This window comes from Antechinus flavipes, chromosome 1 (assembly GCF_016432865.1).
Source record: "Antechinus flavipes isolate AdamAnt ecotype Samford, QLD, Australia chromosome 1, AdamAnt_v2, whole genome shotgun sequence".
NCBI classification, from domain to species: Eukaryota; Metazoa; Chordata; class Mammalia; order Dasyuromorphia; family Dasyuridae; genus Antechinus; species Antechinus flavipes.
Genome location: NC_067398.1, coordinates 709,444,859 through 709,471,800, shown reverse-complemented (window position 1 = coordinate 709,471,800; position 26,942 = coordinate 709,444,859). Strand labels below are relative to the sequence as shown.

Here is a 26,942-nt window from a genome sequence, read left to right as displayed (position 1 = left end):
AAGGGCTGGATCAGTAGAAAGGAGCATCATCTGCCTAGAGATAATTCAATCTGTGGGAGCTAATGAGATCACCAAAGACAGGAAGATAGGGGGAGGAGGAGAAGTCTGGGAACAGTGGGAAGCTGGGGATGCCCACAGCAGCAAAGGAGGCTAAGAAGGAGCAAGAGAAGAGAAAGGGAGAGTGAAACATCATGAAAATCCAGATAGGAGAGTGACTGATAAAAAAAAGGGAAAAGGACCCACGTGGACAAAAATGTTAATAGCAGCCCTTTTTGTGAAACTGATGGGCAAGACACTTTAACCCAATTTGCCTCAGTTTCCCTATTTGTAAAATGAGCTGGAGAAGGAAATAACAAAGCACTCCAGTATCTTTGTCAAGAAAACCCCAGGGGCAGCTAGGAGGCACAATGGAAAGAGCACCAGTCCTGAAGTCAGGAGGACCTGACTCAGACACTTAACACTTCCTGGCTGTGTGACTCTGGGCAAGTCACTTAACCTCAATTGCCTCAACAAAAAAAGAAAAAAAAAAAGAAAACCCTCAATGGGATCATGAAGAGTCACAATTTAAAAAGGACCGAGTAACGTCAACAAGCTAGTACAAGGCCAGACACACAGTTGTCACTTCTTGATTTGGTTATTATCATTACATTAGAATATAAGGTCCTTGAAGATAAGGACTGTTTCCTTTTTGCCTTGGTGTGTCTTGTCCCTGGGGTGCGGCACACAGTAGGCGCTTAATAAATGCTGTTCATTATCAAGTCTTCCCTAAGGCTTCAATTACCAGGCAAATGAGAGTCCATGTGGATTTCCTCTAAGAACCAGCCCCATTAAGATGGAGAGGCTCCTCAGGAGGATCACAGGTAGTCTAGCCCAGCCCAGAGACTTGGTCCCAGCAAGTCAGGAACCATAACCTACTAAGATCAGGGGGAGGAGAGAAGAGGCTGCAATCTGCCTCCATGGAAAGGATGCTTACCCTAGGGAATTCCTCCTGGATCCTTCCCAGAGGAAGAATATTATTCTCAGAGGACTCAGGAGGGAATAAGAGCATTCTGCCTTCCCACATAAGCGGGGGTCTTTAACCCAGGGGCTCAGACCTCATTTCTTTAAGGTCTTATGTTACATTTCACGTAATTTTGTGTTTTAATAACTATATTTCAATTTAATGGGTTTCTTTTATAACTTTTTGCATTTTATTTACTGCATTTTAAAACTTTATTCCGAGAAGAGACCCTAGACTTCCAAGGAGGCCCAATACTACTTTAAGTATCTCTGATCCGGACCATGGAACCCTATCTCATTATGGTTAATTATAATAATTATAAGTTAACATAATAACAGCTGATATTTATACACTGCTTTTAAGTTTGAACCTGGATAGATGTCCATTAGCTTGAGTCTCCCAACAATCCTGTAAGTTAAGCGCTTTTATTATTCCCAACTTACAGATGGGGAAACTGAGGCAGTTTATGGGGCCTGTCCAGCGCCAGGGAGCCAGCAGGCACCAGGACCAGCGTACCGACTCAGGTCTCCTGCTTCCAAAGCTACTCCTCTCTTTCGAGAGTTTCTTTTCAGGAAGCACCTCTCAGAAGCACAAAACTGGGGCGGCTTTTGGTTCCCTTCAAAACCCAGATGCGAGCAGAACTGAGCCCCTCAGAGGAGGCTGCCGCAGCAGAGACCCATCTTGGTTAAAGCGATCTGCACCGAAACACACGGGACGTGGAGGGCGGCCCGGGGCTGCCGGGATGAGCGTGCGGGTGGCCGGCAGAGCCGTCCCGTCAGCAAGATGCTCGGGCTCCTGTCCGGCCGCCATCACTTCTGAGAAGCGGGGCTCACACCCAGCGTCTCCTACGGAGCCCCCGGATGGGGAACATCTGCTCCCGGCCCCACCGGCGGCCCCGGAGCATTCCTGAGAAATAAGGTCAGGCCGGGCCGGGACTACGGGGGAGTTCGGCATGGAGGAAGGGAGAGAGCCAGCCCAGATCCCTGCTCCCATCCCAGCTGGGACCTCCCGGTTCTAAGGTCTCTTAGTCTCCTGCTATTACTGTACGGAGAGACTCGTCTGAGGGATAATAGGGAGTCTAAGTTCTCTTGCAGTCCTGACATTCCCTGTTCTAGGATCCCTTCCTAGACTTTGAGATTTCCTGTTCTAAGCCCCTCCAAATGCTGACATCCCCGTTCTAAGCCCCCTCCCATCTCTGACATCCCCTGTTCTAAGCCCCCTCCCAGCCCTGACATCCCCTGCTCTAAGTCCTCTCGTAGTCCTGACATCCCCTGCTCTAAGTCCTCTCGTAGTCCTGACATTCCCTGTTCTAAGGCCCCTCCCAGACCTCGACACTCAGTTTTGCAGAGGGTGAATATTAAATATTAAAAACTATCTTTGCACGTATTTGGAAAAATAAAATACTACTAAAATTTTTATTTAAAAGAGAGATTCTCTGTTCTAAGTCCCTCCCATCTCAGACATTGTCTCTTCTAAATTTTCTCCCAGCTCTGACATTTCCTGTTCCCTGTTCTAGGTCTCCCCCAGCCCTAACATTCCATGCTCTAAGACTCCTCTAAGCTCTGACATTTTCTGGATAAATAAACAAACAAGGGTCAATCCCGTAGTGTCTGTAGTGGCAAGGAGCCCCGGCTGTCCTGAGGTTGGGCCCAGCACGTTTGCGAACTCACTCTCTTTGTAGCTTTGGCCCATCTTCCTCCCTACCCCACCCCGGACCTCGGTGTCCTTTCTGCAAAATGGGAGCATCAAACCCATCCCATGAGCTGGACAGAAAGGCGAAATGAGACCTCGAGAAGTTTACGTTCTCCTAAGGGGAAAGCCCCGATACCCGCTCGCTGCAAATGGGAGGAAAGCACGGATACGTAAGTGCGGGGGCCACATCTGTACCCCCCCCCCCCCCCCCCCCCCCGTGGAAGCGAAACCTGAGCTCCGGGGCCGAAGAGGCGGAACATGAGGAGGCAGCCTGGGCGAGGCCGGAGGTGGGAGCCCTTAAGTGATACAATGGGCTGGAACAGGAGGGAAAATAATGTGAAATCAGTCCCGAAAGTCCCTGCTGGGAGCAGGGTGTAAATCGTCTTAGCTGCCAAACAGAGCAGTTTGTCGCTGTGATCACAGGACTCCGGGAGCTCAGACCTGTGTGCTTTGGGCGAGGAGGGAGAGTGGAGGCAGGGAGGCCCATTAGGAGGCTATTACAATAAACGGCAGCCAAGAGGTGAGGAGGCCCCGAACTAGGGTGGCGACTCTGGGAATGAGAGAAAGGAGCCGATGGCAGAGATAACCAGCCCTGGGCAGCCACCTCCACTGGGACAGTGTCAGGGGCCCGCGGCGTGCCAGGGAAAGTGACCCATCTTTGTCAACTCTCAATGGCCCTGTCAGCCTAATTCAGATTCATTCAATTAAATACACACACGTCCAGTTCACCTCTCCCGGGGGAATAACCTGCGCAAGGTAAGAGTGTCCGTCGCTCAAGAAGCACTTATTAAGTGCCTACTATATGCAGGTACTGTGATATGTCGGGGCCATGAAGAAAGCACCACTAAGGGTCTCTAATCTCAAGAAGCTCAAAATCCGATGAGGGAGAGAATATGTGGCTAGATAGTGTAGTGGCGAGGGCACCAAGCTTGGAGCTGAAGAGCCGAGTTCGAATTCAGCCTCAGCTGCTTACTAGCTGTGTGACTCTGGCCAAGCCGCTTCTCCCTGTCTGCCTCAGTTTTCTCATCTGTCAAATTGGAGAAGGAAATGGCAAACTATTCCAGTGACAAGAAAACCCCAAACGGGGTCACGAAGGGTAAGACGTATCACACAACAAGTACGGGGGGACAAACTAGAGCCAGATCAATCAAAGATAATCTCAGGGGGAGACATTATAAGGGGGGAAGGGAAGGAACAAGCATTTCTTAAACTCCTACTGTGTGCCCAGCATTGCACTAAGCACTTCATAAACTCATTTAATCTGGGCCTGGGAAAGACTTCTTCTTTTTTGATTTAATTAAAGCTTTTTATTTTCAAAACACATGCACGGATAATTTTTCACCACTGATCCTTGCAAAACTTTGTGTTCCAATTCCCTCCCCTTCCCCCCCCCCACCCCTCCCCTAGATGTCAAATAATCCAGTATATGTTAAACATGTTAAAATATATGTTAAATCCAATACATGTATGCTCATTTATACAGTTATCTTTGCAGCACAAGAAAAATCAGCTCAAAAAGGAAAAAAAAATGAGAAAGAAAAGAAAATGCAAGCGAACAACAACAAAAGAATGAAAATACTATGTTGTGCTCCACACTCAGTTCCCACAATCCTCTCTCTGGGTGCAGACCGCTCTCTCCGTCACAAGATCATCGGAACTGGCCTGAATCACCTCATTGTTGAAGAGAGCCCTTCCTGTCAGAATTGATCTTCATCTAGTCTTGTTGTTGCCGTGTACAATGATCCCCCGGTTCTGCTCATTTCCCTCAGCATCAGTTCCTGTCAGTCTCTCCAGACTTTTCTGAAATCCTCCTGCTGGTCGTTTCTTACAGACCCATAATATTCCATAACCTTCCTATCCCATCACTTATTCAGCCGTTCCCCCGCTGACGGGCAGTGCCTCAGTTTCCATTTCCTGCTACTCCGAAAAGAGCCACGAGCATGTCTGCACACGTGTGTCCCCTGGGAAAGACTTCTTAGAGAAACTGGGAATTGAGCTGGGACCAGAGGAAGCCAGCAGGTGGGGGACCATTCCTGGCATGGGGGCAGCCAGTAAAAATGCCCAGAGCCAGGGGACAACCAAACCACAACCGAACCAAAGAGAAATGAAGTCAGAGTAAAATAAAGGAAACCCAAGGTGAGTTGAACTTAAGAAAAAAAATTAAGTAATATAAAAACTTGTATCATTTTAAATTAAAAAATCCAACTTAAGGGTATCATGGAGCAGAGACAGCAGAGTGAAGCTCTGGGTCCCAGTAAGGCTGGCAGCACTTCCTTCCTTCAGACTTTGGGGACAGCCCCTAACTCAGAAGTTCAGGCCCGAGAGGGGCCTTCTTTTTCCTCATCCAGATAAGAGAAGAGAGTGGACAAGCTGATCTTTCAGGCCTCTTCCTGCTCTAAATTTAGATTCCTATTCATAATCAAATTATCTACATAAGAACAGACTTGAATGAACTGGGGGAAGGGAAGGGGACTGGGGTTTGGAGGCTAATTATCACAGAGGAGCTGGCCCTGGAAGGCCGAGAGACTTCCTGCAGAGGCTCCCTCCCTCCTTAAGGAAATGAGGGCCCTGGAAACGCATTCACTCCCCTCCCCCCCCCCCCAAGTCCAACTGGGCCTTTATTCTCTGGGCCCATTTGGGGAGCTTTCCGGACTTCCTGAGTCCAGGCCCCTTCCCAGGGCAGGAGGAGCCAGATTCTGGGCTGGGGGGGGGGGAGGGGGTCACCAGAATCCACCCCAAGCTCCCTAGGCCCTGGCTGCCCCCCCAAGATAAGCACAGACAGGAAGCCGGGAAGGCTGACCTTTTTTCAGAGGAATTATCTGGTTTTCTGCAGGAGGAAATCAAACTATTCCCCTGGGGGCTTCCCCTCCCTGCTCCAATTACCCTCCCTAGGAAATGGTCCCCAGGGAGGGAAGGTAGCATTGATGCTGAGAGACAGCCCCAGGATGGCTGAGTCTCAGACAAATCCCTGCCCCCTCTCTGGGCCTCAGTTTCCTCTTCTAATTCAATCCAGTTCAACTACCATTTACAGAGCAAAGCAGTGGGGGTAAAGAAACAAAACACAAAAGGGACTAACTGTCCCCATCTACTCATTCAACGGGCTCAGTTTCCTCTGGGACAAAATAGAAATCATTCTGTTGGGCTTCCCTCTGCTTTTCTGTGTTCCAGGTGGACAGTCCCCAAAGCCTGGAAGATCCCCCTTCCTCTTGTGGACCTCGGGGACCCAAGGCAGCCAAGCTGGATACCCCAGGACCTAGTGACCGCCTAACAGCAGCCGTTTTGCAGAGAGTTTGCGTGGATTTTTTGTGTCTGCTTGTTACCCCCCTCGCCAGCACCAGCTCATCAGAATGCGGGGAATGGTTCATCTCTCGCCTCCCAGTGGGGCAACAAGGGGGCTCGGGAGAGGGAGCACTGGGCCTGAATTCAAATCTAGCCGTAGCTACTTGCTAGCTATGTTACTTCAGTCAGGTCACCTAAACCCTGTCTGCCTCATTTTCCCCACCTGTAAAAGGAGCTAGAGAAGAAAATTCAGACCATCTTTGCCACAAAACCCCAGAACCAGAAGTGACTGAAATAACTGAGCAAGAAAAATCTCCAAAACCTAGAGCAAGGTCTGGTACACGGAGGCACTGAATAAATACTGCTTATTAAATGAATCCAATCCAGCAAGATGGGTGACCCTCTTTAGGGCTCAGCAGGCTGTGTAAGCCTACAGAAGTCACTTAATGTGGATGATTTTCTCTGTCACCATCTATAAAATGGGAACATTATTTGGAGCATTGAAGTGACCAGGATCATGGCTTCTGAGCTAGAAGGGTCTTTGGGGGCCTCTAGTCCAATGGCCTCATTTTATAGCTAAGGAAGCTGGGACGCGGAGAGCTTACGTAATTCTGCCAAGGTTACACAACTAGTTCGTGAATGAAGCTGCATTTGAGCTCGGCTTCCTCCAGATCCAGCCCTCTGCACCACGGCACCGTCCAGCTGCCAGTGAGAACCGAGGATAACAAGATGATCTGCAGATCCATCTTAAGGTCTTTCTGGGGCTCTCAAACAGCACAGGCAGTGGGAAAGGGCATGAATCAGGAACTGAAAAATCAGGTTCTAATATGAAGCGGCCATGAGCCAGTCACTGCACAATTTCTGCAACTACATGTGAATGATGTTGTACTAGAAGGTCAGGAAAACATAAGCTCCCAAAGTCAGAGTTCTAGAGACATCGTCTCTGTTCTAAGGTCTCTCTCCAGCCCTGACATCCCCTGTTTTAAGCCCCTCCCCACCCTGACATCCCCTGTTTTAAGCTTCCTCCCAACTCTGACATCCCCTGTTCTAAGCCCCCTCCCAACTCTAACATCCCCTGTTCTAAGCTTCCTTCCCACTCTGACATCCTTTATTCTAAGGCTTTTCTCAACTCTGACAGTCTGTAAGTTATAAGAACAGCTCACAGATGTATTATCTGAATATGACAGGAGCAGGGACGCCCAAGTACTTCGCTCTCACCCAGAAGGCTCCAGGCCTCCATTCAGCTCCCCCCACTTCAGGGGGTTCTTGGCCCTTTCTGTGTCCTGGCATTCAACAAATCCAGCCAGTCCCTCCCGAGGACAACATTTGAAGTACACAAAACAAAACGCACAGGATTACAAAGGACGGCAAAGTTTGATTTCAACAAAAAAGAAAAAAAAAAAAAGAAAAAAGGTAAAATGTCTTCCCATTTCCATTCCAGACCCTTTGGGGGTCCCTGGGCCTCAGGTTCCGAATCTCTGCCCAAAGACATAAAACAAACCTCTACCGTCATGATCACCCAGTGGGCGAGGGACAGGGAAGGGGGGCTGTGGTCCCCAGGGCAACAGGAGCCTTTTCCAGATTTCTCCCTGAAGAATCCTAACCGGCACCCACCCCCAGCCCGGCCCAAGGCCAATCCTGGGCCACGGTCCATGGGCCCCACAACAGAAGGAGTGTATAGGAAGTGAAAAGCCTCTTTGAAGCTTGAGCCCTGGAAAAGGAGAACAGGCTCAGGTCTCCAAAGCATCCGGACAAAGAGCCGGCCGGGGTAAGGAGACAGAGCGGCAAAGAGAGGCCTCGTGGCTGCCCCCCGACCCCCACGCCGGGGAAAAGCCACCCCCTCTGACGGGGAGATACAAGGAGGCTTCTCGCCACTTGATTGTGTGGGGCGATTTTTAAAAACCTGGAGTCTGAGCAGCCTGGTATAGGAAGAGAAGGTCAGTGCCCAGTATGGGGAAGCCCGACATAGGAGGAGAAGGTCAGTGCCCAGTATGGGGGAGCCCGGTATAGGAGGAGAAGGTCAGTGCCCAGTATGGGGAAGCCCGACATAGGAGGAGAAGGTCAGTGTCCAGTACAAGGGAGTCTGGTATAGGAGGAGAAGGTCAGTGCCCAGTAGGAGAGAGCCCGGTATAGGAGGAGAAGGTCAGTGCCCAGTATGAGGGAGCCCGGTATAGGAGGAGGTCAGTGCCCAGTATGAGGGAGCCTGGTATAGGAGGAGAAGGTCAGTGCCCAGTATGAGGGAGCCTGGTATAGGAGGAGAAGGTCAGTGCCCAGTATGAGGGAGCCTGGTATAGGAGGAGAAGGTCAGTGCCCAGTATGAGGGAGCCTGGTATAGGAGGAGAAGGTCAGTGCCCAGTATGAGGGAGCCTGGTATAGGAGGAGAAGGTCAGTGCCCAGTATGAGGGAGCCTGGTATAGGAGGAGGTCAGTGCCCAGTATGAGGGAGCCTGGTATAGGAAGAGAAGGTCAGTGCCCAGTATAAGGGAGCCTGGTATAGGAAGAGAAGGTCAGTGCCCAGTATGAGGAGCCTGGTATAGGAGGAGAAGGTCAGTGCCCAGTATGAGGGAGCCTAGTATAGGAGGAGAAGGTCAGTGCCCAGTATGAGGGAGCCTGGTATAGGAGGAGAAGGTCAGTGCCCAGTATGGGGGAGCCCGGTATAGGGGACGTCACAGATGTTGGAAGCTAGCCTGGGACCCAGTTCTACTTGGTATCGACCCCCACTGTATCCAGTTAACTCCCGAGAACACCAAGGGCCTCCTGGCTGGCTCAGGACCTTCCCTTCCAGACCTGCTCTCCGTTACCTTCTCTCCCAGCTTCTGTTTTTCTCTTCCAACAAGGAAGTTGAACTAAGTGCTCTTGAAAGTCTCAGCTCTAATGTATAATAATTTTGTGAACAATATGACATGTTTATCCCTGACATTTAATCTTCCCCCAAAAAATCAGTAACAGAAGACATTTTTTTCTTTGTACGACTAAAATAAAAATCAAGCCACGGAAGCACCGGCAGTTTCAGAAAGAACCAGATGATCTCTAAGATCCCTCGGCTTAGACCCCGTCTGTCCACATTTCCAACTTAGGAACACGCTCTGTGGGGCCTGGGCTCCCGGGTTATTTCCACAGTCTTCCAAAACCACGTCATCATTTCCAGGCTCCCACGTGCCCTTTCTCCTCCACTCTTCAGATGCTCAGATGAATGGAGAAGACCCTAGAGCTCATTAGGCTCCAAATGAGCCCAAACTAACAAGCTAATGGCCCCTTGACCCACTTTGAAACAGCTCCACAAGCTCCCTTTGTCCAGAGAAAGCGCTTCCCCTCGTCCGAACGTGAACAAAAGCCGGTACGTCTGCTTCCTGAAGATCTGCTCTGTGACAAAAGCCCAAGCGATAGCTCCTCGAGGTTAAATGATCATCCCTGATTTATCAAAAATTCTCCTCACAGAGCGATTTGGAACTCTGCTCAAAAAGTGATCCAACTGTGCATCCCCTCTGACCCAGCAATGTTACTACTGAGCTTATACCCCAAAGGGACTTAAAGAAGGGAAAAGGACCGACATGTGCACAAATGTTTGTGGCCTCTTTGTAGTGTCAGGAAACTGGAAAGTGAGTGGATGCCCATCAGGTGGGGATGGCTGAATAAATTGTGGTCTATGAATGTTATGGAATATTATTGTTCTGTAAGAAATGACCAGCGGGATGATTTCAGAAAGGCCTGGGGAGACCTACATGTGCTGATGCTGAGGGAAGTGAGCAGGAGATCCTTATATACTACTATATGATGATCAATTCTGATGTTCGTGGCCCTCTTCAATAATGAGATGAACCCAATCAGTTCCAATGGAGCAGTAATGAACTGAGTCAGCTACACCCAGGGAAAGAACTCTGGGAGATGACTAGGAACCACTACATAGAATTCTCCATCCCTCTATTTTTGCCCGCCTGCATTTTTGATTTCCTTCACGGGCTAATTGGACACTATTTCAGAGTCCGATTCTTTTTGTACAACAAAATAACTGTTTGGACATGTGTACATATATTATATTTAACTTATACTTTAACATATTTAACATGTATTGGTCAACCTGCCATCTCGGGGAGGGGGTGGGGGGAAGGAGGGGAAAAATTGGAACAGAAGATTTGGCAATTGTCAATGCTGTAAAATTACCCATGCATATATCTCGTAAATAAAAAGCCAAAAAAAATTTAAAAAAAAAAAAAAAAGAATTCTCCTCACAGCCAGACTGCAAGAAAGATAGCGAAAAGCGGGATTATCCCCATCGCACAGATGAGAAAAAAGAGGCCCAGGTAAGATGAAATCAGTTCACCAAAATTTGCATTTATTACTGCAACTTCTACATCCCAGGATGGTGTTAGATTAAGCCACAAATAAAGGCAAAAATCAATAGTCCCTGACTTTAAGAAACCCACTGATGGGTGAGACAGCACGTAAACAAATATACAGATTATATATATACATATAGATGTACAAATTTTATATATGTACAAATATATTTATAATATATTTGCAAACATATTATACGAATATATATCTATAACATTTGCGAACCTATTTTATGAATATATTTACAAATATAAATATCTGAAAATGTTTTCAATGTATTTATAAATATATAAAATATAATCATGTTTACAAATATTAAAATATATTTATAAATATATTTTACATGATTACACATCTATATATTTTAAATACATAAAATATTTTGAAATGTTTATAAATATTTTTATATAGCATGTCAGACTATAAGTATATTTAAATATATAAATATATTTGTAAATATATGTATTATAAATGGGAGGTAATTTGGGGGGAGGAACAAGGGAATGCTTCCTTGAGAAGATAAGAGTAGAGCTGAGTAGAGAAGCCAGAAGGGAGAGTTGAGGAGGGAGGATATTCCGGGGGTAGGGGGGCGGGGGGAGAGGTAAACTCAGATTCTGAAAATGGAATCTAGAGTTCAAGCAAGAAAGTCAGTGTCAGAGAGGGGACACCAAATTATAAAAAGATTACAGGGTTAAATGAGAAGAGCTCTGAAGTCAAACAGTATTCTGTATTTGTCCCTGGAAGTGATAGGGAGCCACTGCAGTTCATTGAGTAGGGGAGAGGGTGACCTGGTCAGACTCGCGCTTTACTCACTTTAATGGCTCAATGGAAGATTGACTGGAATGGGCAGGGACTTGAGGCAGGTAAGCCCCAGCAACAGCGCTTGCAATAGTCCAGGTGGGAGGTAAGGAGGACCAAGATGGCGGCCGTGTCGGAGTCAAGATGTTGCAAAGGTTAAACACAACAAAATTTTAAGTGACCTGGATAGAGGGCACGAGTGCGAGTGAAGCGTCGTGGCTGGCCCTGTGGTGGCTCAAGGTCACAGTGAGAGGAGCCAGAGCCAGAACTTGAGCCCAGATGCCCCCTTGGACTCTCCTGATAAGGATTTCAGGCAAGTCCCATATCTGGACTCATCTTGGTTAAAGGCCTGGGCCAGGGGCCTCAGCCTGGGGATTTAACTCCATTCAGATGACGGCACAGCGACGGTCCCCGGACCCACCACGAGCCGGGTGAACGCCAGCCAAAAGCTTTGCCCGTTCTGGGTTTGTTTCCTCTCTATGGCCTTGGGTCTCCAGCTTGAAGGCCCTGGAGCGGCATCCAGACCAAGCCCCTCATTGTACAGAAAGAGAAACTGGGGCCAGAAGAGCAAAGTCGGTCACCCAGGGGTCCCGGTGAAAGCGGCAGAAATGCCATTGGAACTCCAGAGTCCAAACCATCGTCCTTCCTGCTCTCGTCTCCCACCTTTGCTCTAGAGGCAGGAGAGAGGCCATCGGGACAGTCCAGAACCCAGGCCCGAAGGCCCTCCCTGCGGCCTCTCTGGAGCCCTTGCTCCCGGACAGGCTGCTGCCCCCGGCCTGGTGCCCGCTGCCCTTGGCCCATCGAAGCCTCGTCTAGCTTCATCCGGGGCCCTGGGGTCCGTCCACCTGGGGACGGCTCGGACAAAGCCCGCCTTGCCAAGCCTACCCGGGCCTGCGGTCACTCAACTAGCCCAACACAAATTCTGCAGCAGCACGAAGCCCATTCCCGCACGGGCAAAAGCTGTGGCGCTGGTTCCGGGAAGCTGATCTGGGGCGAACCTGGGTCGCCGGCTCCCTTCGTAAACTCTGCGAATGAGGAGCCGGGAAGGTCCCTTCCAGCTGGCCCCGTGACCGTAGCCTTGGCCGGGCCGCCCACTCCCTCCCTACGACCAAAGGACCCTTCTGCTCAATGTGTGCGTGACGAGGGGACACTCGGAGCTTCAGTGTGGCAGAAAAAGACCCAGACTGTGGCAGACCAACCCACCGGGCGCGGAGAAACAAAGGCAAGAAGGAAACCATCCTCCCTGCCCTCCGAGCGCTTACAGTCTAAGGAGATGCCACACTTGTCTTATGTAGCGTTCAGAGGAAACTTCTTAATCAAGGACCCTGGGCCAGTTACTTTGTCTCTCCCTGCCTCAGTTTTGTCATCTGTAAAATGGGGCACCTCCACGAAGCTTGCCCTTAGTACGGCACGTGACGGACAGCAAGTAAACACATCACCATTGCTTTATCCTTGATTCATTCATTCATTCATCATGTCCTGGCTTACTAGCTAGGGGACCCTGGCCAGTAACAACCTCCTTTTGCCTTAACGTCCTCATCTGTAAAATGGGCTAATAATGATTACCACTCCAGGCTGTGGTAAGGATAAAATCAAGGGTTTAGAAAGTGTTTTGCAAACTTTAAAGTGATTCATAAATGTGAGGCAATATGATTTCATTAGAAGTTGTTATTGTTATAACAATAGTTATTAGACATATAGTATATATAATAACAAAAGTTATTATATAACAACTCACAGTTAAAGGAAGGAATAATAGAGGAAGGAATAACAGAGGAAGGAATAATAAAGTGATTAAAATGGAAACAACACTCAAAGGGAAGAAAAAACGGGAGAAATTAATTAAAAGGGGAAAAAAAGCCATAATAGCCTTGTTGTACCAATAAGGAAATAAGTAGGTATTCCTTCTCTCCTCTCAGCAGAAAGGTGGGGACTGGGGGAGCAGAGTGTTGCAAACACCGTCTTAGTTACTGAACTGATTGTCTTTCTTTGTTCCAAGAAACAGTTCAATTATGAGGGGGTGAGGTAGAAGCCAGAAGTCACTATGGTTTAAAATAAAAGAAATCAATAATACTTTTTTTTTCTCCTTTAAAGAAGAAGACTTTAGGAGCAGCTAGGTGGCGCAGTGGATGGAGCACCAGCCCTGAAGTCAGGAGGATCTGAGTTCAAATTTGGCCTCAGACACTTAGCACTTATTAGCTGTGTGACCTTGGGCAAGTCACTTAACCCCAATTGCCTCAGGGGAAAAAAAGACGTCATGGAGATTTGATTGAACTATCGGTCACTTGACACATATGTAACTAATGTCAAGCTTCTGTTTTCTCAGTGGGGAGAGAGGGAGAGAATTTGGAACTCAAAAAAATATATATATTAAAGCTGCTTTTAAATATAATTAGGAAAATATAAAAAATTAAATAAGATGTTTAAAAAGGAAATATCAGTCACTTCTCTCTCAGCTCACTGAAAATATACCATTTTTAAAAATCCATCCCCACCCCCCAAAATATAAAAATAAAACCCCTTCAGTAGTTATTATGTCTCTGTTACTGATGAGGAAACTTGAGCGGAGTCAAGTGACTTTTGCAGGGTCACGCAGCCAGGATGCTGTCTGGAGACAGATCTGACTTCCAGGCTCCTGAGTCCAGGTCCAAACCTCCATCCCCTGAGCCTCCTGGCTTTGGCATCTCTTAGTTATAGGACTCTGGGCCAATTATTTTGTCTCTCTCTGCCTCAGTTTTATCATCTGTAAAAATGGGCAGACTGGGATGCTTACAAAATTTCCACTCTCCAGGATCACCATGAGCCAGAAAAAAGTCCTTTGCAGACCTTCGGGCGCCAGCAGGGCAAGAAATATCCTCGTCTCCATCTTTCAGGCCGGGGAACGAGCTGGGCCCTCCTCGTCGCTTCGGGAAATGGCTCCAGTCATTCCTGCCTGCTCTGGGTTCTCGGGGGCAAAGCCGGGCACAGAGCAAGCCTGGAGAGTGCCCCGAGCCCCCAGCAGACTACTGCTCTGCAAAGCCCCCCAACATCACATAATCCTCTTTATCCCGTGTCACAGACAAGCCCACAGCCCAGAGAATGAGGTGTCCTCCAGGAAAGGGAGCCCAGAGCATGGGGGGAAGGCTACAGGGAATTGTGGGATCACACTGGAGGACATGGGGAAATCGCTCCCCGAGACTGCAAAAAGGGTGGCTGCCCAACTGCCCTCCGGCCTCTACTAGCCGGGGATCTTCCCTGTGAGTTCTAAGGCCCCTCCCAGCCCCAACATCCTTCCCTCTTTCCTTCCCCACTGCCTCCATCTCTGACATCCCCTGTTCTAAGGCCCCTCCCAGCCCCGACATCCCCTGTTCTAAGCTCCCTCCCAGCCCCGACACCCCCTGTTCTAAGCTCCCTCCCAGCCCCGACATCCCCTGTTCTAAGCTCCTTCCCAGCCCTGACATCCCCTGTTTTAAGGCCCCTCCCAGCCCTGACATCCCCTGTTCTAAGCTCCTTCCCAGCCCCGACATCCCCTGTTCTAAGCTCCCTCCCAGCCCCGACCTCCCCTGTTCTAAGCTCCCTCCCAGCCCCGACCTCCCCTGTTCTAAGCTCCCTCCCAGCCCTGACCTCCCCTGTTCTAAGGTCCCTCCCAGCCCCGACATCCCCTGTTCTAAGCTCCCTTCCCAGCCCTGACATCCCCTGTTCTAAGCCCCCTCGCAGCTCTGACCTCCCCTGTTCTAAAGCCCCTAGCAGCTCTGACCTCCCCTGTTCTAAGGCCCCTCCCAGCCCTGACATCCCCTGTTCTAAAGCCCCTCCCAGCTCTGACATCCCCTGCTCTAAGCCCCCTCCCAGCTCTGACATCCCTCCCAGCTCTGACATCCCCTGCTCTAAGCCCCCTCCCAGCTCTGACATCCCCTGCTCTAAGCCCCCTCCCAGCTCTGATACCCCCTGTCCTAAGGCCCCTCTAGCTTTGACATCCGATGCTCCGCGTTCCCTACAAGGCCCAGGCTCCTGCATCCCTTGTAGACGGGCTCTCGGAAGCCCCGTGCATCCTTCCCCTCTGCCTTTCCCACGAGGGTTTCAGACTGTTCCCGGACAGGACGCCTCCTGTGAAATCCGCCCAGGAGGTCACGCTCCCTGCTCTGGAAGAGCTCAGCGACCAGATCAGACATGTTATTATGAGCCCTCCTCTTAGGTGACACCGCCGGCCCAGGGTGGGGGTGGGGGAAGCCACGTGATCCCCAGCAGCATCTGGGTGGGGGCAGGGTGCCAGCAGCAAGGGGCATCCACCAGCCTGTGAGGGAGCAGGTGCGGCAGGGGCAGAAACCCGTTTCACCACTTCCCTGGGCGTGGAACAGAGAGAAGGCCGGGTTTGGAGGAAAAAAAGCTCCATCTTTTAATCCAGGAGAATGACCTGGGCCGGGCCCCACCTCCTGCCCCGATCTGATTCCCTTGATTCATTTCTGGGAATCCGGACACCCGGAGCCCCTCCCCCGGGGCACCTCTCCCCGCCACTCGCCCAGGTGGGGGTCCTCGCTGAGGAACTCCGGCTAGAACGGCATATGCTTTTTTTATTTTTATTTTTTTTTTTTTTTGCTGTTTTCATTTTTTTGATTCTCCTCCCCCCCTTCCCCCCAATGCTCTTTGAAAAATGACTTATTTTAAGGAATGGCTCTCTAGGGGCAGGGAGGAAGGGAGAAGATGGTGGGAAACATGGGTAATGTCAGCATGAAAGTAACGTCAAGCTGCGGAGGCGCAAGCGGGGGACGGCTCCGGCGGCCGACAGCCTGGCCCCCCGGGGGGCCCCCAGAACGGGTGGGATTCAGAGCGGATCGCGGCTGAGCTCGGACAGGCAGCAAGTCACAGGCCACGGGGAACGGTCACATCTAGAGCCAGAAGACGTGGGCTCAAAGGCCGCCTCCATCTCTGAGGGACAGGACCCATGCGGTTTTCGGCGAGCCACGGTTTCCCTCTCTGGGGTCGGCCATTTCTGTCCGGCTCTCCCTGACCCCATTTGGGCGTTTCTTGGCAAAGACACCAGAGCAGTGTTTCCATTTCCTTCTCCGGCTCATTTCACACTTGGGGAAACTGAGGCAGAGTGAAGTGACTTGTGCTGATTGGCCAGAGAGCTTTTTCAGTTCTCAATATATGCTCCTAAGTGGTCTCCCTTCTCCCTTCTTATAAAAATCAGTGACTTCAGAGCCTGAGAAACCCTTTTTCCACTGGACGCCACTAGCAAGAATCCAGCTGGGCGGCCAGGGGGAGGAAATGGGCTCCCTGAAATCTAATCTCTGCAACGGCCAACTCCCTCCCCTCAGCTCTCTTCTTACACTGAGCAGGGCTGGCTGGGAGCTTTCACGGGCACCCAGAAGCCCCCTTTCCTTCCCCCCACCTGCCAGGAGCAGGACCACCCTGGCCCAGGGCCAACTCACTGACCTGGGAGCCCCAGAGGATTCAGGGTGGGAGGGGCTGTAGCGTTTATTTTTAGTGATAACCAAGTCAAGAATCAAACAAGGATCCCCCACCTCTAACTGTGCATGTGCCCACACGATGCCCTGGGAATACTCCACGACCCAAGCACGTCGTCATCACGCCTCAGGGCCTCAGTTCCTTCACTCAACTATAAATACACTTTTAAAAGCACATTTATTAATTAAATTCTCATTACATTATATAAACATAATTATCAAAGTACATTTATTACATCCCAACTATTCCCCTGGCACTAGGTGAGGTCTTGGCAACACGAACATAAAATAAGCCAAAAAAAAAAAAAAAAAGAAAAAGAAAGAAAAGAAATAATAACGAATCTATCCTTAACGCCAAGGAGTTTACATTCTAACACACTTCAAGTATGAATGAGATATACCCAGATACAGAAAAGATAAAGAGAGAAGAAATCTGTAAATAGAGTTGAACTGGGAAAAAATTACAGCTTTTTTTTAAAGAGAATTGCTTTTCTTTCTATCTGATATATTTATAAACATTATAAATCATTTATAGAAATTATAAACTTCTACATATATTATATACAATATATTATGTAGAAAACATACTTATGTTATATAAATTATAGATTTATATATTACCAAATTAAAATGTATATATTGCATAATTATATATTTCCACGTATAAATTATGTTTATTATGATTTATTGTATTACATAGATATAACATAGGTATTGTTCTACATATTGCATATAATTATACGTATTACATATAATACAATAACATGTATAATATATTTTATGTAATATAAATTTCTATATCTATTCATTTACATTATGCCATAAACTTATATATTACACATATTAAAATTTACATATTGAATAATTATATATTTCCATATATAAATATATTTATAATAATTTATTGTATTGTATATAACATATACATCATTAGAATATTGCATACAACCATACATATGACATATGATACAATATAGCATATGCAATGTATGATATATACTGTAAATGTATATATTTATTCATTCACATTATCTTTGTATATATTTACTATCTAATTGATGTAGATTAGAAATCCTATGTTATATATAAATTAGCAATTGATATATATCTATATAGTCCTCTGGATCTAATTCCATTATTTTAATTTTTATTAAAATTTTTAAAAGAATAATTTTTATTTTATTTTAAATTAAATTCATTTTAATTTAAAATAATTTTTAAAAATAAAATCAATTTAATTACATGTAAAACAATTTTAAATATTATCATTGGGGTTTTTTAAGTTTTGAGTCTCCAATTCTACCCCTCTCTCCCTCCCCTCTACCTTCCCTCTCCGTATTTAATTTTACATATCTACATATTATTACATGATTTATTTGTTCATTTGCATATGCATAATTTACACATCTAAATTTACACATTATGATGATTCTGAGAAGGAATCCATAAGCCTCTCTGGATTGCCAGCAGGGTCCTGGTCACACAAAAGGCTCAGAACTCCTGTCATGAGCCTTCAAAGAGGCTGAGGAGTGATTCTAAGGGGAGAGGTGAGGAAGGAGAGGGCGCCAAGTAGGAAATGGAAGACAGAGGAGAGGGACGGCGAAAAGTCCTGCCTGGCCACTGGACCAAAGAACCGGCAAAAGGGAATAATTGATCTAGAATTTAATAGGGCTGGAAAAGGTAGGTTGGGGCCAGACTGGAAGTTTCCCAAACCAAGCGGAGACATTTGTTTTTGATCCCAGAAGGCCCTTCCTTCAAGGTACTGCTTCATGGGAAATGCAAAGGAATTTTAGGAGGTGCTCCACACCAAAAACTAAGAGGGATTAGTGTTGTCTTACACAGAAACTCCTAATGAGCCTTAAGAAATAAACACTACCGGCTTTATCATACTCGTTTCACAAAGAAGGAAGCTGAATTTCAACAAGGTCAGTGGTCACACAGCCAGGATCAGAAGCATCGCTGCAAAATTGAGTGAGAAAGAGATCACTTCACGGCCAGGAGATTCAGAGGAAATAGTACCCGAGTTAGGCAGATTCTGAGGGTTAAACAGGAAAGGGATGGCACTGAGGCATGCAGACTGGTTTGGGCAAAAGCCTGGAGGTGGGAGATTAGAGTAGCACTTATTAAGCGCCTACTGTGTGCTCAGTATCAGCCATACAGAGATAGGGCACGTCCCCAATGACAGACTGTGTACAAAGGAGATAATCAGAAGCATCTGCGGTTCACCCCAGAAGCAATGAGGCAGGTTTTTCAATAGCGGAGTGCCCCGGCCAGGCTGATCCCTTAAGAACATCATTTCTCTATGTTTCGCATGACTTCACACATATAATGAGTATCACATTTCTTGCCTTCTTGGTGGCTGAGGGAGGAGCTGGAAGGAGAGAAATTTGGAACTCAAAATTTAATAATAAATGTTTTTAAGAAAATTTTAAAAAAATTAAAAAGAACGTTATGTTGCATTTCCAAAGCCCTCTCGCCCCGTCTCTCATCGATCCTGGGACAGTTCAGGGTCCTAGGCAGGACAGGGCTTGCCGTCCCCATTTTACAGATAAGAAAACTGAGGCCAGGCAAGACTACTCCAGAGTTACACAGCTGGTAAGTGGCAGGGCCAGACCTCAGCCCCAGATCTCCTGGTTGTTCTAGGCTACGCCCTGCTGGCTCATTCCCGGCCCAGACTTCAAGGGGAAGGACAAGAAATAACTTGAACCGAGCGGCAGCCACCCAAACCGACCCTGCCTGACACGGTTCCTTTTCTCGCTCTCGCACAAAAGCCGGGGAGCTCGCTCCCTCTTCCTGAGGCTCGGCATGCCGGGAGCCAGGCCCACACAGGTCTCCTGGGTCCTTCCCTCAGCCACGGGGAGCCACTTCTGGCCCCAACAACCGCGAGAGCGGGGCCGGGAGGAGTCTCCGGCTGCCCCGGCACCCGCACGGGGCACGGTCCCTGGGCTTCCCGGCGACCCTGTCGAGGACATTCGCCTCCCAGGGGCTCGGCTCCCTCCTCTGTGCCCGGGCAGCTTAATGCCTGCTTCTCAGCAGGAGAACGAGAGCCCCGAGAGCAGGGACATTTTTATTTTTGCCGTTGTCTCGGGGTCTGGCGCACGGGAACCCCCTAATAAGTACCTGTGTGTATACGCACATACACAGCCCCCTGGTGCATGTAGGTGTATATGTATGTGTATGTAAACCATATCCTTAAAACCTGTGTGTACAAACACACACATCGTCAGACCATTGCATAGTACATGTAATATATGTCTATTACATATACAACATAACATGTACCCATAATAATATATACAAACACACATCATCAGACCATTGCATAGTACACGTAATACATGTCTACTACATGTACTACATAAAATGTACCCATCATAATATATACAAACACACGTCATCAGACCATTGCATTGTACATGTAATACATGTCTATTACGTGCACTACATAACATGTACCCATAATATTATACACAAACACACGCGTCGTCAGACCATTGCTTAGTACATGTAATGTATGTCTATTACATGTACTACATAAAATGTACCCATCATAATATATACAAACACACGTCATCAGACCATTGCATTGTACATGTAATACATGTCTATTACGTGCACTACATAACATGTACCCATAATATTATACACAAACACACGCGTCGTCAGACCATTGCATAGTACATGTAATACATGTCTATTACGTGCACTACATAACATGTACCCATAATATTATATACAAACACACGCGTCGTCAGACCATTGCATAGTACATGTAATATATGTCTATTACATATACAACATAACATGTACCCATAATATATATAAACACACATCAGACCATTGCATTGTACATGTAATACATGTCTATTACATACACTACATAACATGTACCTATAATATATATAAACACACGTCAGACCATTGCATCGTACACGTAATACATGTCTATTACATGTACTACATAACATGTACTCATAATATATACAAACCCATGTCGTCAGACCACTGCATGTGTACATGTAATACATGTCTATTGCATATACTACCTAACATGTACCCATAATAATATAGACAAACACATATAGTTGGGGGGTATTGCAATATTATACGGAACTGTATTTAAGTCCCTTAAAAGTCTACTTTTAAATGTGCATTTGCCCCATATAGATATATACCTATTTATACATACATAGTGGGACTCTTAAGTGTGGTTGGGTGTTTTATATAGAGATATAGATAAACAGATGGGGATGGATGGATAGACAGAGATAGAGATGGATGAATGGATAGACAGACACACAGGTCTGGGAGTCACATATAGAATGGATAGATGAATGAATAGATGATAGATAGAAAGATGCTTTTAATAATACATATTATATGTAACTACATATATATAATATACATACACACACACAAAAGCCTGACCGTAGTTCTTTTTACCTTTCTGAATCCGATTTTTCTTGTACATCAAGAGAACGGTATAAATACATACACATATATGACATTTAAGATATACTTTAATATGTTGAACATGTATGGGACTGCCTGCCATCTAGGGGAGGGGGTGGGGGGAAAGAGGGGAAAAGTTAGAACAGAAGTGTCTGCAAGGGACAATGTTGAAAAATTACCCATGCACATGTTCTGTCAATAAAAAGCTACAATAAAAAAAAAAGAAAGAAATCAATCAAAATGCCACTAATAAAGGCAGCTTGCTCTCAAAAAAAAAGAAAGCGGGGGGAGAAATAGAGCCCTCAGATGTGGAAGAAAGACAGATATATGAGAACATTTAAATTATTTTAAAAGGTTTTTTAAAAATCAGTAAAATATTCTTAAAACATATTTCTCCAGAATTAGTCCATAATTCTCCTCTGTTTTATTATGTTCTGCTCCTAATAGGTGATATGTCGATAATTACGAATCATGAATTGGCTGACACGTTTACAGATTTTTAATAAAGTACTCATTTTTAAAGTAAAAAAAAAAAGGCCTGACTATAGAATAATCTGACTATGCATGCATGTTATTTATGTGCAAGTGTATATACACTGAAGAATATAAGTGGTTCTCCTACACCAAGCACACATATAGGAGCTGCATAATACAGGAATATAGACATATGCAGCTCCTATATGTGTGCCTGCTATATGTGAAGAACCACTTATATTCTTCAGTGTATATATATATATATATATATATTTCAGTGTATATACTTATATATAAATCTATAATCTGATATTATATAGGCAGACTATGTATATATACACACATATACCTGATTATATTTAGTAGCCTGATATGTGTGTGTATATGTACACACAAACATTGATACATATATGTTTTATATACCGCACTGGTTTTCATACATATATACGCGTGTATGTACATAAGCACTTGGTAAAAGCTTCCTAGGTGCTAAGTATATAATTATATAATAAAGAACCGGCCACATACGTAAAAGTCGGGCTATGTGTGTCTATGTATATACGTGCTATAGACATGCATTTATGTACACACACATGTAGAATAGCCTGACCATACCCTTCATCAGTTCTTTGGTTCGGTGGTCACCATATAGAACATGTGTGTGATACATGTGGATACATCTTATTTCTGGTGAAACTGAAAATATTTTCATTGGTTTGGGGAGCAGAGCTGGGTCTGGAGTAAGGAAGACGTAAATTCAAATGCTGCCTTACCAGCAGCGTGACCATGGGTGGCTCACTTGAACTTGATCAGCCTTCATTTTCTCATCTGTAAAATGGGAATAATAACAGCATCTACTTCCAGTTGGGCAGTTGGGAGGCAGGCCAAATGAAGAAACTTATGGAAAATACTTTACAGCATTATATAAATGCTATTTTGTGCGTGTGGTTGTCGTAAGCAATCTCTCTCTCTCTGGGAGGGAAAGGGGAAAGGAATCTATTAGGAAATATAAATGGTGAAAAAAGAAATGAATAAAGATTTTTGTAAATATATATATGTGCTTATCAAGTTGATTTAAATAGTGTTTATCTCTGGAGGGTGTTATAAGATTCAGATGAGATAACGGTCATAAGAAGTGCTTTACAAACATTAAAAAGAGGCATGTCAATACCCACTCTCACTGGGATCATTTATCATTTATGCATCAAAAGTATTTTAAAGTTTATAAAGCGCTTCTTCCTCTACAATGAAAATACATCATACAGTATAAAATAGTATTATTTCCATTTTACAGATGAGGACAATGAGACCAGGAGAGAAATGACTTGTGTCAGAGTCAGCGCTCACACCCCGGTTCAGAGTGCCCGGCTCTTCCCACTGTCTAGCTGCCAGGGCCAGTCGCAGGGATGCACGGTCTCCCTGCTCTCCCCACCACCTTTCTCCCCGGCCAGGCCCTCAGAAAGGCTTTCCTCGCCATCTCTCCTATCCGGTTCTGAAGCAAATGGTTTTGTGATGTTTGAATTTTTTTTTAAATCATTTTCCCGGCCTCACAAATCAAACAATGTCCTGAAGAGCACGGATCCCCACGGGATGGGGTTTGGAGCTGGCTCGAGGCCAGAGTCAACCACACTGCAAACCCCCTGCCAGTTAGAAAACAAATACGGGGCCCAGAACTGCTCTAGGCCCACATGAATGAGTCATGCTTGGGATGCTGAATAAATAAACGTTCCAGGTCATACCCCACATTCTCCCAGCAAGGAAGGAGGAAGAAAGAAACAAAAGGAAGAAAGAGAAAGAGTCAGAAAGACAGAGAATGGGCGAGAGAGAGAAATACAAAGGGAGACACAGAGACACAGATAAGAAGAGACAGACAGAAACAGAGAGAAATAGAGACAAACCCACAGAGAAAGACAAAGAGACAGAGACAGAAACAGAGAAAGAGACAGAGACAGAAACAGAGAAAGAGACAAACACAGAGACAGAGAAAGAGACAGAAACAGAAACAAAGAGAGAGACAGAGACAGAAACAAAAACAAAGAGAGACAAACACAGAGAAAGACAGAGAAAGAGACAGAGACAGAAACAGAAAGAAATAGAGACAAACACAGAGAAAGACAGAGAAAGAGACAGAGACAGAAACAAAGAGAGAGACAAACAGAGACAGAGACAGAAACAGAGAGAGACAAACACTGAGACAGAGAAAGAGACACAGAGACAGAAACAGAGAAAGAGACAAACACAGAGACAGAGAAAGAGAGAGAAAGAGACAGAAACAGAAACAGAGAGAGACAGAGACAGAAACAGAAAGAAATAGAGACAAACACAGAGAAAGACAGAGAAAGAGAAAGAGACAGAGACAGAAACAAAGAGAGAGACAAACACAGAGACAGAGACAGAAACAGAGAAAGAGAGACACAGAGAAAGACAGAGAAAGAGACAGAGAGACAGAAACAAAGAAAAGAGACAGACAGACAGAAACAAAGAGAAAGCGAGACAGACAACACTAGCATCTAATAGAGAAAATGCTAGAATTGAAGGCTGGAAAAACTAGCTTCAAACCCACCTGGGACACCTGGTAAGTCAGTGGTCCGTCATGACGCTAAATCTCATCTGTAATCCAGGTGTAATAACCGTTGAAGTCACAATCAAGAAGGGAAAAAATAAAGCCCTACAGGGTGGAACTCCTCTGTGACAAATTTACAGCAGCTAGATCAGGGTCAAAAGTCACCTGGGAAGGGGAGACTGGGGCGTTGCCGGGACTACCAACAGAGATAAGATTAGAAATCCTTTGGAATTCTGGAGAAAGCTGACCTTGGAGGTTCAAAGGAGATAAAGGGTGTGAAGTGCTTTCCAATCTCTTTTTAAAAGATCTTTCTACTATAATTAAAGGCAAGATCTAAAAAGGCAATCTCACCAGGTGACCCCCCCCCTCCTTCCCTCCCCCAGACTCCGGAGATGTGGGGAGATTAAATTAGATACAGAAATCTAGATCCTTGACCTCAAGGCATACACTAAGTGCTGCTTAAATGGTTAAGGGCAAGGAATCTTTTACAATCTGGTCATTAGGAAGTGTTTCATTTAATAATAATAATAACAAACCCTTATAGGCATAGAGTACTCTATAGTTATAACTGAGGTCGCCCCGTGAATAGAGCCCTGGAACTGGAATCAGGGAGGGCCGAGTTCAAATCCAGTCTCAGATATATCCTAGCTGGGTGCTTCTGGGTAAGTCCATATTCACTTCTGTCTGCCTCAGTTTCCTCAACTGTAAAATGAAGAACATGATAGCAACTACGTCCCAGAGTTGTGGTGAGGAGCAAATGAATATTTGTAAATAGCATACAGTAGGCATTTAATAAATGCCTGTTCCTTTCCTTCCTCTACAAAATATGTTCATACAAAAATCTCATTCCTAGAGCATTTAACTGTGTACAAAATGTTTTCCCCATCTCACTGGATCCTTCCAAAGGCCTCATCTAAGAGTCCCTTCCAGCAGAGGAGGAAGTATTTTAGAGAATGAACTTGCCCATGGAGACACAGATCATAAGTAGAAAAAAGCAGGACCTCCTATGCTAGACTTTTCACATCTAATTTAAGCTTTCCTGCCCTCTCTGGGTCACTGGCACAGCCTCCTGAGGGGTCTCTCCCTCCCCATTCATCGCCCACCCAGCTCCATGATATCCTTAGAGCCTCCCCTGCTCATGAAACTTCAGTGCCTCCCTATTGCCTCTCAAACAAACGTTCTGTTTGGCATTCTCAGCCCCTCGTCACCTGGCTCCAGCCGACTCTCACTCTCATCCCTCATCCCTCTCACCCATTTTACATGTTGGGCAAACTGTCCTAAAAACACTCCCCGTACAGTCTCCCGATGCCTTTGCCCAGTGGCCCCAAGCCTGGAAGGGACTCCCTGCCCTAGCTTTCCGTGGGAGGTCAGGTCCTGTTACTTCCTCCCGGGCTCATCACCAGCCACAAACCCCAGACCCCTTGGGGTTAGTGCCGTCCCCCCCTTCCAAGCCCCGTGGGATCCACAGTTCTCTCCTCCCCAGGAGGACGTAAGCTGCTTGAAGCCAAGGGCCATCTTCTGCCCTGGCAGCATCGGGCACATTGCTTGCCACCGAGCGGGCGCTCGACGAACAGTGATTGAACTGGATCAAACAGGAACCTGTTTCAAATTGGCAGTTTCCTACCTTTCCTGGCCCGCGTTCACCTCCAAGAAGATGCAGGCAGGCGCGTGTCTGGGTCTGACCCCGGCACGTAAGGCGCAGACTGCTCAGTGCTCCGGCAACGGGGTCTACGGGATCAGATCATCCGGAGCGCTGCCCTTCCCCTGCTCGCCTCCCTACCAGCAGGGATACTGGAGTGCACCAGAGTGGTTTTTCCGGTAGCCGGGACAGGTCTACACTGAGTCATGCTCACTCTCTCACCTAATCCCCGCCTCGTGGCCAGAGGCGCGGTAGCGGTGGGCCAACTGGCCCGGGCCAGGGGTGTAGTCCTTGGCTGTAAATCAGAGGAAACCTAAGATACCCTCTAGGAAGCAGAACCTGTGATCCTGGTCTTGTTAGCCGAGTGATTCTAATTAACTGAGCACGCTCCAGAATGCCAAAGCTGGGAAAGGCTTTGGGGGAACTTGAGCTTCAGAGAAACGTCAGACAACCCCTCGGGAGAGCAGTTCGGAGCCACATGTAACCTTTGATCAAGCAAGGTCTGTATCCCAGAGAGATCAAAGAAAAAGGGAGAGGGACCCACATACAGAAAAATATTTACAGCAGCTCTTTTATGGTGGCAAAGAACTGGAAATCGAGGGGACGCTCGGCAACGGGCGAATGGCGGAACAAGTATGATTGCGAAGAAATGCTATTGTGCTATATAAGAAATGACAAACAGGTGCTTTCAGAAAAAGCGGGAAAGACTTACGTGAACTGAAGCAGAAAGAAGAGAGCAGAACCTGGAAAACACTGTATACAGTAATGGCAACATTGTGTGACGATCAACTCTAAGCAAAACAGTGGTCCAAGGACTTAAGATGAAAAACCTCCAGAGAAATAACTCGTGGAGGCTAAATGCCTCTAAGAAATGTCAGACAACCACTCTGGCGGGCAGTTCGGAGCCACATGTAACCTTTGATCAAGTAAGGTCTGTATCCCAGAGAGATCAAAGAAAAAGGGAGAGGGACCCACATACAGGAAAATATTTACAGCAGCTCTTTAATGGTGGCAAAGAACTGGAAATCGAGGGGACGCTCGGCAACGGGCGAATGGTCGAACAAGTTGGGGTATATGATTGCGAAGAAATGCCATTGTGCTATATAAGAAATGACAAACAGGTGCTTTCAGAAAAAGCGGGAAAGACTTACGTGAACTGATGCAGAAAGAAGAGAGCAGAACCTGGAAAACATTGTATACAGTAATGGCAACATTGTGTGACGATCAACTCTAAGCAAAACAGTGGTCCAAGGACTTAAGATGA

The 26,942-nt window shown here is 46.4% G+C and overlaps 1 protein-coding gene and 1 long non-coding RNA gene across 2 annotated transcripts in view; one reads left to right on the top strand and one right to left on the bottom strand.

Annotated features, from left to right (window-relative positions):
- KIAA1671 (KIAA1671 ortholog) overlaps positions 1–26,942 on the bottom strand; it is a 210,837-nt gene that overhangs the window by 169,678 nt on the left and 14,217 nt on the right.
- LOC127545613 (uncharacterized) lies at positions 6,716–10,397 on the top strand. The gene is made up of 3 exons (XR_007949694.1): positions 6,716–7,990; positions 8,152–8,394; positions 8,555–10,397. It is a non-coding gene; the product is annotated as an uncharacterized LOC127545613 (long non-coding RNA).